At 42.2% G+C, this 16,806-nt stretch overlaps 1 pseudogene; it reads right to left on the bottom strand.

Moving 5' to 3' along the window:
• The window catches only part of LOC124045424, a 37,227-nt pseudogene that overhangs the window by 5,637 nt on the left and 14,784 nt on the right, over nt 1–16,806 (bottom strand).

Genomic DNA, 16,806 nt, shown 5'->3' with positions numbered 1-16,806 from the left:
AATGATTCAGACTTCTCAGCATGTTGTTCTCTCTTGCAATGTTGGTTCACTCTCAGTTTGTTTTTAGGTGGGAGGGAACGCAAGGACAAGCGGAGGTCCATAAACAAGCACTATAAACCAAACCAGAAATATATGAGCCGTGTCATATATTTCTGAAACGGTGTGATCCAGCCACACAGAGTGATCCATCACAATGCTGTGTCCTGGGCTGAACCCTAAATCTGGACTGCTTAGCTAGCAGTACTGCTGACTTGAATTCATCCCCTGACCTAGGCCAACACGAGATTGGGATCTCTGGCCAAATCAGTCAAATAAGTACCAGGGAGAAAAGAAAACCAGCAGTATGTCTGACTTTTTATCTGCCTTCTGGCATATTATAGGTATCTGAATAAGTATAGTACCTGGATCTGGAGTTCATCCCTCTAGTTGTCCAGCCTTGATGTCAGTGACCTTTAGGACCACCTTGAGGCCGGTCCTTCCTTTAGTCTTCCCTGTCACACTCATCACGAAGTTATGCTCCGGTTGGAGCAGGACAGAGGCCTGAACAGAGACGGGGGTTTCATCAGTGAATGAAAGCAGAAATAGAGTTAGAAATATCAGACATAGTTTCTCTAGTGAAGGTGGAGCAACATTTTGTCCTAAGTCAGTCACTCTGATACAAAATAATGAGAGGAGCTCAAAACAAAGACCTCTTATCTGACTCATCTATAATTGTAATCATACCAGTATAATTGTAATAATTTCCCATTATACCATTCATGGCTTCTTGTGGATTCAGTTGAAAACGATGGTGCTTGTGGACCCCAAATGTAATTTCAGCTGCCCTTCGCCACTCATCAAGGAGAAAAACTCTAGATGAATAAGTGGTTCCCACCTCAGCGTGTCGTGATTGGAGTTCCAGGATGTCTCTCTTGGTGGTGGTCCAGTGGAAGGTGAGGCCAGGCAGGGCGTTCCCAAATGAGAAGGGGGTCTGACTGCTGCTGAGCCTTATGACATATACAGGCATCTGGGTTAAGGGATAGGATGAGTCAACTCAGAGCAGGTCACAAGTCTTAATAGTCACAATGTCATGCATCTTTCTTGTATTGAAGAATGTCCTATGGACACGGTCAGAGACAATTTGAGATTACAGTTAATTTATCATGCGTTACCTGTGTCCCAGTCTTCATTCTGGTGATAGGGTCTTGGATGCGAATGGCCCTCAACTGCACAACTTCAACCTCTACTTGATCCTGTTCATAGAAAACACCAGCATATAATTACATCACTTTCAATTTGTGAAAACAGAATTAAACATACATTGTGTTTCAGCTGATGATGTACAGGTATTTTACATGAGAGACACCAAGTTTCCCAGTCTCGGCATCGACAGCTTGAAGCAGTCCTGTCTCGGTGACGTCACGGTGACGTTAACAGACGCAATCTCCTCATTGGCCATGGAGAAGAGGATGTTGGACTGGGGCTGGGGGCCACCCTCGGATGTGATCTACAACATGGAGAGATGAGGTGGTGTGTGTGGCTGTGTGTGTGCCATAAATATGCAGACTATCCGTTTCACATGACTGGCCTTGAGAATACCGACAGCGTGTTCATTAACTCTAGTCAATGTGAGGTCTTTAAATTGCTCAAGTCAATCAAATCCTCCATGGTCTGTTAGAATAATCAACACTGGAGAATTGGAGATTAAATCAACATGTCACTCACAGGGTTTGAGTATACCAAACATTAGGAACACCTTCCTAATATTGAGTTTTGCCTCAATTCGTCGGAGTATGGACTCTACAAGGTGTTGAAAGCGTTCCACAGGGATGCTGGCCCATGTTGACTCCAATGCTTCCCACAGTTGTGTCAAGCTTGTTGGATGTCCTTTGGGTAGTTGGCCATTCTTGATACACATGGGAGACTGTTGAGCATGAAAACCCCAGCAGCGTTACAGTTCTTGACACAAACCTAGCATCTACCACCATACCCTGTTCAAAGGCACTTAACTATTTTGTCTTGCCCATTCACCCTGAATGACACCTATCCACAATCCATGACTCAATTGTCTGAAGGCTTAAAAATCCTTCTTTAACCTGTCTTGTCCCCTTCATCTACACTGTGGATTTAACCAGTGAATCGATAAGGGATCATAGCTTTAACCTGGAGTCACTAGGTCAGTCTAATGGAAAGAGCAGTTCCTAATGTTTTGTATGACTTCATATTCAGCAATTAACTGGCATTTGGAGAGCTTCACAAATGACAGGAAGACAAATTAGCATTTGTTCCAACAGGTAAGCTGGAAAGACCTATTTGAAAGCATATGGAGATTCAAATCATCTTCACAACTGGAAATGATCCAGACATAAGGGTTTTGCAGAGGCCAGGGCTTTATCACAATAGTCCATATAACTGTAGAATCCAATTTACCTGGATCATTGCTCCGGTTATCAGTCATTTTCCTGGGGATCAGTTTGAATGGTGGAAAGACCTAGAAAGACCAAAACAAATGACTGTCAACGACATCATACACATGATTGGACAACAATGTTGAGTTATGTTCTTATGAAACCCTCCTACCTCTATTTTCTGAGGAGCAGATACAATCTTCCTTCCAGTTCTGTCTACTAGCATAGCAGAAACACTGGTCTGTCCAATAGCTAAGCCTTTGACCAAGAATATAGCGGGGTCCTTCTCTGAGAGATCTGACAATGCTCTGGGGTAAACACAACATGAATGGTGAGCTCGATGTCAACTTCACTGAAATGCAGGCTTAATATACGTGCCGCAGTGCGTGCAGGAGTAATTCTAAATCTGTTTTTCCATGACCAGTTGCACAGACAGAGGCAATGTGATGGTGTGTGTTTATTTGCTCTAAGAAGAGAATATAACTTTATACTTATATGATTCAATCATGTAACCGTAACTTACTGCAGAGAGACGATGGCAGAAGTTACACTGAGTTTCAAATTCATAAAGTGGAAATATTTGGACAGGAAGTGCTTCTTGTTGTCATCCAGAACCCTGACATGGGCTCTCACAGATCAACCAATCTCCACCTGCAAGAAACAAGTCAATGTTGTGTTACTAGGAAAAGCACTATTTGGGGGATCTAATTTAATTAGTAACTTACATAAAACAAAGTATATAAGCAGCTACACTCATTCAAATTAGTTTAATTGGCATGAAAGGATCAACCAACATTCACAGCGTCTTAATTCTATTTCCATTTCCTGAATACACACTTCACAGAAAACCAGGCTGTCCTGTTCCATGGCAAACCAGTGATACACAACCTTTGGAATTTCAGCATGACACCATTTATTTATAAGGGCTAGTCATACCAGAGAAATGTGAGAGAGATAACAGGGATTACAGTCAAGCCGGGTGTCTGCCCTGCAGGATAAAGTATTGAGGCTGGCCACTGACCTTGTCAACCACTCGGACATAAACCTCCAGGATGTCTGAAATGTGGACCGTAGCAGGGGCTGGGAAGGCCAGGCAGAGGTCATGAACCATCACCTGCACCGTCCCCGGCTGGACTGGAAAGCACCTGGAGAGACCACATTGATTAAAGCTTTTATATGACATGTTTTCACTGAACTTGTCTTTGTATTAAAACAAAAAATGGCACAAGGATGTCCTGGTGCTTTCATCAATGCTGCATTCATTCAGAGTATCACGTCATTTACAATAGCATTAGAAAGTAAAATGTTAAGGGACCAAAAGAGGTGTAAGACCTAGGAAGGCAGTTATACAACATCACATCAGACAAATATGTAACCATGGTATGCTGATCCTATAGAAGTACATTCAAAAACAGAGTGATATGTTCAGCAGCATTGTCATTCTTAGCGTTCCATGTTTCTCCTCACCTCAGCAGATCCCTGGGCCTCTTGGTGCACCACGTATGCTATCCCTCCAATACTGGCGTTGACAAAGAAATACCCAGATCCCTCCCACAGGGCCAGGTCAGCCTGGAGGACACTGCAGGAGAAGCCATAGATGAAAACGTGATACCAGAATGGACAAGATGCCCAAGGCCCATCACAGTATCAGCTGAAATGTACTGTAGCCCACGAAGTGCAACATCAATACATTGTGGTTCACATGATTTTCACATCATACGCCACAAGTAATAATAGTGAGATAATCCATGCTGATAAAACCTTGTGATGAAGGGCCGCTGTGTGTAATATTTCAAGGCATCATAATCCAGTGCTATCAGCTAGATGGTATCTATGAGCCGTCAGTGATACGGAGGGAGACTGAATGAGGGGTTTACATGGCAGGTAGTGACCTCAGTAAGAGGATTACGGAACGTGAGACGGGTCAAAGGTCAGACAGGATTAAGATAGTAGTGGCCAGTGAGGGAAGAGTGGAGGCCCATAGAAATGGGATACATGGAGCAGATATCACTTTTGACAGTGACGGATGGGATGGGTCACATTGTTTTCTGTCAGCTCTATAACTTACATTTCTATCTATTTCTTCAGAACATTTCACACAGGCCCCAGTTCTTACCCGCACGTTAGGGTGGTTGTATATGGTGACGGCTTCAGGACTGACTGTCAAGTCCTCCACCAATAGGAGCTCCAGAATGGCTGAGACGGGTCAGAGGGTCAAACTGCCAGAAAGAGGGACATAAAACGGGACGGGTGCCATGGTTACAGGTGTAAATGTCATGCCAACAGAGTAACAACAAGATGAGATTACCCTACATGACAGTGTTCTTACAAAGTTGAGTTCTGTTGTGAAAGTCAAGTGAAATCATAGTGTTAGTGTAAACGGCAAAATTAATATTATATATAATATTTGTACAGTTTGATGATCTGGCTTTTGCCTATCGTGTCTTGTGTAGTTATCACACCCTCTAAACTGATTAAAAGGTTTATTTTCTGTGGTCACAGAGACTTATTCAGCCAACGGCATTCTTCCTTTAATTTATTTTAACCTTTATTTAACTAGGCAAGTCAATTAAGAACAAATTCTTATTTACAATGACGGCAAACAAAAAGGTCTGCTGCGGGGGCTGGGATTATGATTTCTTTTTAATGTAGGACAAAACACACATCACGACAAGAGAGACACCACAACCCTACATAAAGAGAGACCTAAGACAACATAGCATGGCAGCAAGACATGACAACATAGCATGGTAGCAGCACAACATGGTACAAAGTCAACAGCACAAAGAGCAAGAAGGTAGGGACAACAATACATCACAAAAAGCAGCCACAAATGTCAGTAAGAGGGTCCATGATTGAGTCTGAATGAAGAGATGGACATAAAATTGTCCAGTTTGAGTTCCAGTCGCTAGCTGCAGCGAACTGAAGAGGAGCGACCCAGGGATGTGTGCGCTTTGGGGACCTTTAACAGAATGTGACTGGCAGAATGGGTGTTGCATGTGGAGGATGAGGGATGCAGTAGATATCTCAGATAGCCAGTCACAGGAGGAAGTGAAAAAGACAAAAATGAACAAATTAGTAGCTTGTCTAACCACATAAGATAAAAGATGTTGTTTCTCTGCTATAGGTTGTGTTTCTGTCTTACCGGACTGAGAACCTTAGCAGCCTCAAGGTGGCTGTTACTGTTACTGTTATAGCAGCAATCCCAGACTGGTGGTGGACAAGGACCGCCTGACGACCTGACAGACAAGATGACATTTCTGTTGGCCAAAGCTATTAAAATAGCCTGCAAAAACCTGTTATTTTAGATGAAAGAATAACGACAAAAGAAAACAAGGATACCATCATGAGCATGTTCAAAGCCGTACCATGAAGTCTCTTCTGTTTGTTGCTGTCCTCTAGTAGTCGACTCCCAGATGATACTCAGAGAGCTGAAGTTGTCAAACTTCCTGCCTTGCTGGTCAAATGCAGCCAGGTCAAGCACAGGGTTGCGGTAGTTTGAGAGGCACCTGCAACAAATAATGTTCCAAATATAGTTCTCTTTCTGTGTTACAGTAAACATAGAATCACTGTGTAAAATGTACAGTCAGTGAGGCAGACATTCAATTTAATACACTTTATTTGTCCCCTCATGAGAAATTAAGGACAAACTTGACATGACCTTGGGTCTTTAGTTTTTTTTGTCTCGCTAGCTCCTATGGCAAATGTGTTTGTATGTCTGCTGTGTCAACACTGCCTGCTTCACTCTCTTTTCCTAACCAGTTGTTTTTTCTGTTTCAGCAGAGGGCAGGTGAGGTCCAACTGGGGACTGGTGTACACAGGCACCAATGTGAGGCGAGAGGGAGGGGTGCACAAAAACGTCACCACCGCCGGCTCCACCGCAGGATAGGGATTGGTCAGACTGGGCTGGTTCCCCACGGTTACTGCCAATACCTAGAAATATGGTTATAACACGTTTATTACCTGTTCATAACACACATATTACTTGCTTGTCAAAATGTCATCTACAGTGCATCTTAAAGAGCTAGAAAGTCTGTTTAAAGCCCAGGGTACTGAACAAGTAGGTACCGAACAAGGAAAAGCCCATTCCCTCACCTGTTCTCCTATGGCTCGACAGATGGCTCTGATCCAGTGCCGGACGTAGCTACGGGAGGTGGACCCGGTCAGAGCCAGCCGAACACCGTTGTCATCCTCAGCCTTCAGGTTCTGGAAGAACTTGGAGGGCTCTAGAATCCATGGCTTGGGGCCGCCCTCAAACAGCATGACCTTAGAGGAGCCTAGGGTCACCAAGGCAACAGAGGCAGGCTTCACAGCCTGGACATGACAACAGGTAAAGCACAAGTTAGTGAATGGAGAAGTGGTATATTTTGTAGATTCAAATTATATTTCATGAAACACATTGCTAGTCTGCCTCCACATTTGTTAGATGTCTTTCAGATAAAGCCCTGAGGTCACTGCCAATCCTAAATGATTCAACTCCAGGAGGGTTTTCAACCCTCTCTGGGGAGAGTGGATGAATGTGTTAAAGTCAGACAGCCAAACTGGGTCAAGGAGGTAGACAGACAACATGGTGAAAGGTTGGTAAATGCTCCAATATTTATGAGGGGAGCGTGAACTGCCAGAGCCGAGCCGTAGTTCTTGGAGTAAGAGTAAGGACAAGTCTGCCCAACTTGTTTTTCTTTACATCCCAAAATAAAACAACTTCCTGTTAGTGTCCTGAGCTCTGTCTTAGCATGCACTCGGGTTAATGGGATGAAAACCCATGGGCATGGAATAGAGCATGCATGACAGAATGATGCATACATGGGAATGGAGATGGCGTTCTCCATAATGACTCTTAGCTTTACATAAATTGTCTATTTTATGGCTGAGTTGACATCAATTCCATTACAGTGCAACACATGAGACAAAGCAGCAGGAAGAACTAAATCAGTGTATCCAGTACATGAGGGCATAATTACAAATGCACAGAACAGAGGAAACCCAGAATTAGGTTATTTAACACAAGCTCATCCTTGCTCTTTTGTACTGATTGCAGAGAGAAAGAAGGTGTGTGTGTGTGTGTGTTGTATTGTGAAAGTGTGTAAGTGTGAAAAGGTGTGTGTGTGTGTCCCAATCTTGCTGATTAAGAGAAAGGCTAATTGCTGCTCCGGGGAGAGTTGGCGAGGGGAGTGACTGGAGATCATTGGGCAGACTTTAGACAGGATCATTCACAACACAGAGCACAGGTAAATGACCACTCATCAGGGTGTGTAGGTGCAGTGGTTAAACATTTTTCATAAATACAAAAGTAGGAAACACAGAAATCTTCCTCCGTATGATGCATTTTGCGTCTTATGATGCAAAATGCATCATACGGGGATGATTGCTGTATTTTGAAAGTTACATATCTTGAAAACCTGATTGCTGACAAGCAAAACATATTGGAACCATGTCAACAATAGACTAATGAAACAAATACCAAAATACAGTTTTTGATTGGAATTTTCCTTTAAAAAACACTATTTTTGTGAACAAATGTTTTATTTTATCATTATAACAATGCAAGTAGAAACGTGAAAATCGTTTTTGGGAAATCTGGTGCAGCTCAAGTCTACTACATAACCCACAATACAATGCTCTCTCTGGGCTGGCTGCTAGCTAGCTAGAAAAAGATGGCTACACACAATTATACCAAAGTCAATATAAGCATGTGAAGTAGCTAGCTTAGCTGTAAAAATTGTCTAAAACTGCACTATCAATTTAGGAGTCTTACTCACGAAGTTCAACTTGCAGTTTATCTCTGTTTACTGAGCTATAAAACGGCATCTCTACACAGTGCAAGAGCACAGTAATGCTGCTTTCCCACAGAGATACTTTTGAGGAGATGGGAAACTCTATTAGAAACATACTAATGCCCATCATGTATGTTACCCATGAGTCATCAACGGGCCACACAGTGCATTCTGGGTGATTCTTGGACAAGGAGAGCTCTCCTTCAATGAGTCAATTGGGCACTAGCTCAAAAACCGAACAATAGCATGAATTCTGGGAACAAGTTGTAGAACATTGCAAATATTTTCCAAGATGTGAGATAATTAACTTGTTCTCTGTAATATTGTATAGCCTTGGAATCGTGACATTGGGTACATTCAAGGAAAATAATCAGGTTTCTCAACTCATACCCTGACTTTGAGAAGGGATTGTGTGACGATTATCTTAGCAACCGTGTGACGAAGAATGACAACATGAATGTGATGGGTCGACAGTCAGTTGGGTGGTAAGTTTCTCCATTCTTTGCCCAATGAGATTCCCATCTCCTCCTTTCTGTAATATCTCTGTTTCCCACAGACAGGGCGCATTGCGACATGGTACTTGGAGAAATATGTAGCTTGTCTTGACGATATAAACGGATGGATGTGTTCTAGACAGTATGCCCAAACCATCTATTGGCTGATTTGGCGATCTGGAGTACAGATAATAGTTTTAAAAGCCTGAAAAGTGATATGTTATCCCCCCCCCCCCCCACTGACAGAACATAGGCTTTCACCAAATTGACAGGAGTTTCATGATTTTTTTATATCTGGGAATGGATACCCCCTTTAACCTTAAGTTTCTTTGTGTGTCTTCGAGAGGGGAAAAGATTTAAGTAAACCAATATGAAATCCATGTGTGTGAATAGGCCATGCTCTCAGGTACAGGTTGGGGGGCATAGACTCACTTTGAGTGGTGGGTAGGCAGCGATGGTGATCTTGGCACTGAGGTAGACATTGCCGTGGGTGTAGCTGACCGTTAGGGCTGTGTGTCCTGTGGTTAGAGCCTGGGCCCTTACCCCACTAAAGTGGTTCTGCCCTGGAGCCAGTCTACCTGTAGGGAAGGAAGGAGGGAGGGGGAGTAAGAGAGAGAGAGAGTCATATGGCTGCAATCCCAGTCCTAGAGGACCAAATTCTGCCATCTTTCATACACATCTCTTATCCAACACAGACACACAACAGACAACAATATGTCCCAGGCAAGCAATAAAATGTATCAAGGAAGGCAATTGAAGTGGTAGATCTTATGTTCCTCAGTGGATCAAGAGAGCTTTGAGGGAAATTAAAACCATATTGCCAATATGAGAAGGATAAACTGAACACTACAGAGGGTCTTTGTGAAGGCTCTGCCCCTCAGCTAGGTACATTTAAAAAAAAAAAAAAAATGTCATTTAGCAGCTCTTATCCAGAGCGACTTACAGGAGCAATTAGGGTTAAGTGCCTTGCTCAAGGGCCCAAGGACAGATTTTTCACATCGTAACTTTTTACGGTTAATGTTTGGAAACATGATAACATCGACTAACTAGTACAGTTGATGTAAGATATGTAACTATACAATTCACTGCATTGACCAGTGATCCTTCACATCCTGTAAAATGAGTTAGGGGAGGGCTATACGGTCTGACCTTCATCGTTCCATAGTGCATTTGGTTGAGGACATCACAGGCGTATACCACACTGACGCCAATGTCACTGACGGTCGTCATCACTCCTTTCACTGTCACCGTGGCAACAGCTAGGTTAGAGTCGAACCAGCTGAAATTCCACTGTCTCCAGCTGCCTGGGACACAATGCAACATGGGTAAATATTGACACAGTCTGTAATACATCAAATTTCGAGAGACACTCCAACTTGTATCTGTCACTCTAAGCCAGTGTCTGGCCTTATACAAATTAGTAGGTAATTATAAGAAGTAAACGAAAGAAGATTCACAAAATGTCTAAATATAAAATTATACACAAACACAGAACTTGACAGAAGTGCAGTGTAATTCATTGTGGCTGATGTGAGATTCTTCAGCATGAGTTAATAAATAACAGTGAACATATGTTGTATTTAACAGGGACAAATACCTGTATTGTGTACTGGTAGGCTCCAACCTTGGGCTGCCATAGAAATGTGAGGATACTGAGACTGAGGACTGGGTTTGCCAACTCAGACTCCTCCATCCTAGAACACAAATACAACCTTGTTACGACATAGCCAGGCTGTTTCTAACTAATGATCATGATCTCTCACAATTCAATAAGATAGCATAAAGTATTACAGTAAGAACAAAAATCTGCAAATAAACTAATCCAAGGTTTCTACAAAACTCACTTGATCCAATACAGATTTTAGTGTAGCATCAATTAGTGTTATCTCGTTGTTCAAAGCCTTGACATGGTGGTAGGACCCATTCAGGGAGGACTCTAGACTCTCAGAGTACTCATCTGGAAACACAGCTTCGATCCGGATGTTCTGCAAGCACAAACCATCAAGATAGTAGCATTTAAAAATACAGAGGGGAATGAGAGTGAAGATCTGTTTTAAAGGCCCAGTGCAGTCTAAAAGCATAATTTTCCTACAATTTACAGTGCCTTGCGAAAGTATTCGGCCTCCTTGAACTTTGCGACCTTTTGCCACATTTCAGGCTTCAAACATAAAGATATAAAACTGTATTTTTTGTGAAGAATCAACAACAAGTGGGACACAATCATGAAGTGGAATGACATTTATTGGATATTTCAAACTTTTTTAACGAATCAAAAACTGAAAAACTGGGCGTGCAAAATTATTCAGCCCCCTTAAGTTAATACTTTGTAGCGCCACCTTTTGCTGTGATTACAGCTGTAAGTCGCTTGGGGTATGTCTCTATCAGTTTTGCACATCGAGAGACTGAATTTTTTTCCCATTCCTCCTTGCAAAACAGCTCGAGCTCAGTGAGGTTGGATGGAGAGCATTTGTGAACAGCAGTTTTCAGTTCTTTCCACAGATTCTCGATTGAATTCAGGTCTGAACTTTGACTTGGCCATTCTAACACCTGGATATGTTTATTTTTGAACCATTCCATTGTAGATTTTGCTTTATGTTTTGGATCATTGTCTTGTTGGAAGACAGATCTCCGTCCCAGTCTCAGGTCTTTTGCAGACTCCATCAGGTTTTCTTCCAGAATGGTCCTGTATTTGGCTCCATCCATCTTCCCATCAATTTTAACCATCTTCCCTGTCCCTGCTGAAGAAAAGCAGGCCCAAACCATGATGCTGCCAACACCATGTTTGACAGTGGGGATGGTGTGTTCAGGGTGATGTGCTGTGTTGCTTTTACGCCAAACATAACGTTTTGCATTGTTGCCAAAAAATTTCCATTTTGGTTTCATCTGACCAGAGCACCTTCTTCCACATGTTTGGTGTGTCTCCCAGGTGGCTTGTGGCAAACTTTAAACAACACTTTTTATGGATATCTTTAAGAAATGGCTTTCTTCTTGCCACTCTTCCATAAAGGCCAGATTTGTGCAATATATGACTGATTGTTGTCCTATGGACAGAGTCTCCCACTTCAGCTGTAGATCTCTGCAGTTCATCCAGAGTGATCATGGGCCTCTTGGCTGCATCTCTGATCAGTCTTCTCCTTGTATGAGCTGAAAGTTTAGAGGGACGGCCAGGTCTTGGTAGATTTGCAGTGATCTGATACTCCTTCCATTTCAATATTATCACTTGCACAGTGCTCCTTAGGATGTTTAAAGCTTGGGAAATCTTTTTGTATCCAAATCCGGCTTTAAACTTCTACACAACAGTATCTCGGACCTGCCTGGTGTGTTCCTTGTTCTTCATGATGCTCTCTGCGCTTTTAACGGACCTCTGAGACTATCACAGTGCAGTTGCATTTATACGGAGACTTAATTACACACAGGTGGATTGTATTTATCATCATTAGTCATTTAGGTCAACATTGGATCATTCAGAGATCCTCACTGAACTTCTGGAGAGAGTTTGCTGCACTGAAAGTAAAGGGGCTGAATAATTTTGCACGCCCAATTTTTCCGTTTTTGATTTGTTAAAAAAGTTTGAAATATCCAATAAATGTCGTTCCACATCATGATTGTGTCCCACTTGTTGTTGATTCTTCACAAAAAAATACAGTTTTATATCTTTATGTTTGAAGCCTGAAATGTGGCAAAAGGTCGCAAAGTTCAAGGGGACCGAATACTTTCGCAAGGCACTGTATATATATTTCCACACTATTAGGTAATACTGAAATTGTGAAAATTATGATAACGCCCTTTTAAAATGTAAGAGCTGTTTGAAAAGAGCGCCTTAATTTCTGGAGTTTTGGCCCGCCTGGGAACATCACCAGGCGGCAAATTAGTTAATAGACCATTAAGAAAGCTCTCTGCCAACAACAGGACATTTTCCTTTTTCCCCCTCCACACTCAGACCACTCCCAGACAGTCCTAGCAAAATCTTTGCTTGACAAATTGCTCATTGCTATGAAGCCATTTTTGTATATTTTTGACCATTTTAATTGAAAACATTCACAGTATGGTATCTAATTGTTATCCAGAAATCATTTGATATTGAGATTTTTAAAAACAGCTGCATTGGACCTTTTAAAGCGTGGAAAAAAACCTAACCATTAAAGAGAGGACAGGGCATTCAATCTGGCTAAGATGATAACATAGAAAATCCATCAAACATATTCAAAATCTTCCTTTCCAGTATTGGAATGTCTCCCAGTCTACAGTTGATTAGACATCAAGAGTGATATGCCAAACAAAAAATCTAGTTTCCATTTTATAAGAGGGAAAAGACCAGGGAGCGTGACAGTGTTTTGACAAATATAACAGACAATGGTGTAGAATTAAGACAACTTAGGCTGAGCTTACATCAGATAAGTAAATCCTACTGCTTGACTTGTCAAACACTTTGATAAGAATATCATACACTCGTCCTGTTTCTAGAACCCAGCTCTCTACAGGATTCATCTTAAATCCTGGTAGTAAAAGAGAAAAGCAAAACAAGTGATCATTTGAACTGAAACAGGATATGTAGTTCAGAAATCACTCAATAACTGACAATGGTTTACTTTAAATGCTTCACTAATGCACAAGGATGAACAAAACGCATGCAACCATACCCAAGTATCCCGGTTCCACAACATACCCCGTTGGGCATGCGAGACACCCATTGCATGCGAAGGCCTGAGCAATTATGAAGGACAATAAAGTTAGGTTATACAAAGAGGCATACAGGGACCGTTTTAAATCTTGTGTTTGTCAAATGCACAATACAACCTGCTGGGATAAGTCTTAAGTAGTGAGCTTTAGCTACACATGTTCCCCCCCAGACCGTCAAGTCCTGTTATATTACTGCCTGTCTCTGCAATCCACTGAGAATTACATAAGAGAATGGAACACAAATTACAGTGGAGAGAACAAGTATTTGATACACTGCCGATTTTGCAGGTTTCCCTACTTACAAAGCATGTAGAGGTCTGTCATTTTTATCATAGGTACACTTCAACTGTGAGAGACGGAATCTTTAAAAAATCCAGAAAATCACATTGTATGATTTTTAAGTAATTAATTTGCATTTTATTGCATGACATACGTATTTGATCACCTACCAACCAGTAAGAATTCCACCTCTCACAGACCTGCTAGTTTTTCTTTAAGAAGCCCTCCTGTTCTCCACTCATTACCTGTATTAACTGCACCTGATTGAACTCGTTACCTGTATAAAAGACCACACACTCAATCAAACAGACTCTAACCTCTCCACAATGGCCAAGACCAGAGAACTGTGTAAGGACATCAGGGGTAAATTGTAGACCTGCACAAGGCTGGGATTGGCTACTGGACAATAGGCAAGCAGCTTGGTGAGAAGGCAACAACTGTTGGCGCAATTATTAGAAAATGGAAGAAGTTCAAGATGACGGTCAATCACCCTCGGTCTGGGACTCCATGCAAGATCTCACCTCGTGTGGCATCAATGATCATGAAGAAGGTGAGGGATCAGCCCAGAGCTACATGGCAGGACCTGGTCAATGACCTGAAGAGAGCTGGGACCACAGTCTCAAAGAAAACCATTAGTAACACACTACGCCGTCATGGTTTAAAATCCTGCAGCGCATGCCATGTCCCCCTGCTCAAGCCAGGGCATGTCCAGGCCCATCTGAAGTTTACCAATGACCATCTGGATGATCCAGAGGAGGAATGGGAGAAGGTCATGTGGTCTGATGAGACAAAAATAGAGCTTTTTGGTGTAAACTCCACTCGCCGTGTTTGGAGGAAGAAGAAGGATTAGTACAACTCCAAGAACACCATCCCAACTGTGAAGCATGGAGGTGGAAGCATGCTTTGAGGATGCTTTTCTGCAAAGGGGACAGGACAACTGCACCGTATTGAGGGGAGGATGGATGGGGCTATGTATCGCGAGATCTTGGCCAACAACCTCCTTCCCTCAGTAAGACCATTGAATATGGGTCGTGGCTGGGTCTTCCAGCATGACAATGACCCGATACACACAGCCAGGGCAACTAAGGAGTGGCTCCATAAGAAGCATCTCAAGGTCCTGGAGTGGCCTATCCAGTCTCCAGATCTGAACCCAATAGAAAATCTTTGGAGGGAGCTGAAAGTCCGTATTTCCCAGCGACAGCCCCGAAACCTGAAGGATCTGGAGAAGGTCTGTATGGAGGAGTGGGCCAAAATCCCTGCTGCAGTGTGTGCAAACCTGGTCAAGAACTACAGGAAAAGTATGATCTCTGTAATTGCAAACAAAGGTTTCTGTACCAAATATTAAGTTCTGCTTTTCTGATGTATCAAATACTTATGTCATGCAATAAAATGCATATTAATTAGTTATAAATCATACAATGTGATTTTCTGAATTTTTGTTTTAGATTCCGTCTCTCACAGTTGAAGTGTGCCTATGATAAAAATTACAGACCTCTACATGCTTTGTAAGTATGAAAACCTGCAAAATCTGCAGTGTATCAAATACTTGTTCTCCCCACTGTATCTAATCATTAATCCCTACATACACACACCATTCATGGTACACACCATTGCATGTCATTACATTAAAATGAACCAGTGGTTCCCCAACTTTTCACACAGTCCCTCTTCCATCATCGGGGAACATCCCACGCACATTTATTTTTTGCCATTTAAAAACTAAATTCCTGCAATTCTACACATTTTGTCATGGGGCAAATATACAGTGGGGCAAAAAAGTATTTAGTCAGCCACCAATTGTGCAAGTTCTCCCACTTAAAAAGATGAGAGAGGCCTGTAATTTTCATCATAGGTACACTTCAATTATGACAGACAAAATGAGAAAAAAAATCCAGAAAATCACATTGTAGGATTTTTTATAAGTTTATTTGCAAATTATGGTGGAAAATAAGTATTTGGTTTCTCAATACTTTGTTATATACCCTTTGTTGGCAATGACAGAGGTCAAACGTTTTCTGTAAGTCTTCACAAGGTTTTCACACACTGTTGCTGGTATTTTGGCCCATTCCTCCATGCAGATCTCCTCCAGAGCAGTGATGTTTTGGGGCTGTTGCTGGGCAACACGGACTTTCAACTCCCTCCAAAGATTTTCTATGGGGTTGAGATCTGGAGACTGGCTAGGCCACTCCAGGACCTTGAAATGCTTCTTATGAAGCTGTTTGGGATCATTGTCATGCTGAAAGACCCAGCCACGTTTCATCTTCAATGCCCTTGCTGATAGGAGGTTTTCACTCAAAATCTCACGATACATGGCCACATTCATTCTTTCCTTTACACAGATCAGTCGTCCTGGTCCCTTTGCAGAAAAACAGCCCCAAAGCATGATGTTCCCACCCCCATGCTACACAGTAGGTATGGTGTTCTTCCTCTTTGTCCTCCAAACACAACAAGTTGAGTTTTTACCAAAAAGTTATATTTTGGTTTCATCAGACCATATGACATTCTCACAATCTTCTTCTGGATCATCCAAATGCTCTCTAGCAAACTTCAGACAGGCCTGGACATGTACTGGCTTAAGCAGGGGGACAGTCTGGCACTGCAGGATTTGAGTCTTTGGCGGGGTAGTGTGTTACTGATGGTAGGTTTTGTTACTTTGGTCCCAGCTCTCTGCAGGTCATTCACTAGGTCCCGCCGTGCGGTTTTGGGATTTTTGCTCACCGTACTTGTGATCATTTTGACACCACGGGGTGAGATCTTGCGTGGAGCCCCAGATTGAGGGAGAATATCAGTGGTCTTATATGTCTTCCATTTCCTAATAATTGCTCCCACCGTTGATTTCTTCAAACCAAGCTGCTTACCTATTGCAGATTCAGTCTTCCCAGCCTGGTGCAGGTCTACAATTTTGTTTCTGGTGTCCTTTGACAGCTCTTTGGTCTTGGCCATAGTGGAGTTTGGAGTGTGACTGTTTGAGGTTGTGGACAGGTGTCTTTTATACTGATAACAAGCTCAAACAGGTGCCATTAATACAGGTAACTAGTGGAGGATAGAGGAGCCTCTTAAAGAAATAGTTACAGCTCTGTGAGAAGCCAGAAATCTTGCTTGTTTATAGGTGACCAAATACTTATTTTCCACCATAATTTGCAAATAGATTCATTAAATATCATACAATGTGATTTTCTGGATTTTCTCATT

Source organism: Oncorhynchus gorbuscha, linkage group LG10, assembly GCF_021184085.1.
Source record: "Oncorhynchus gorbuscha isolate QuinsamMale2020 ecotype Even-year linkage group LG10, OgorEven_v1.0, whole genome shotgun sequence".
Lineage (NCBI taxonomy): Eukaryota > Metazoa > Chordata > Actinopteri > Salmoniformes > Salmonidae > Oncorhynchus > Oncorhynchus gorbuscha.
The sequence above is the reverse complement of the archived record's forward strand: the minus strand, read 5'-3'. Positions and strand labels throughout refer to the sequence as shown.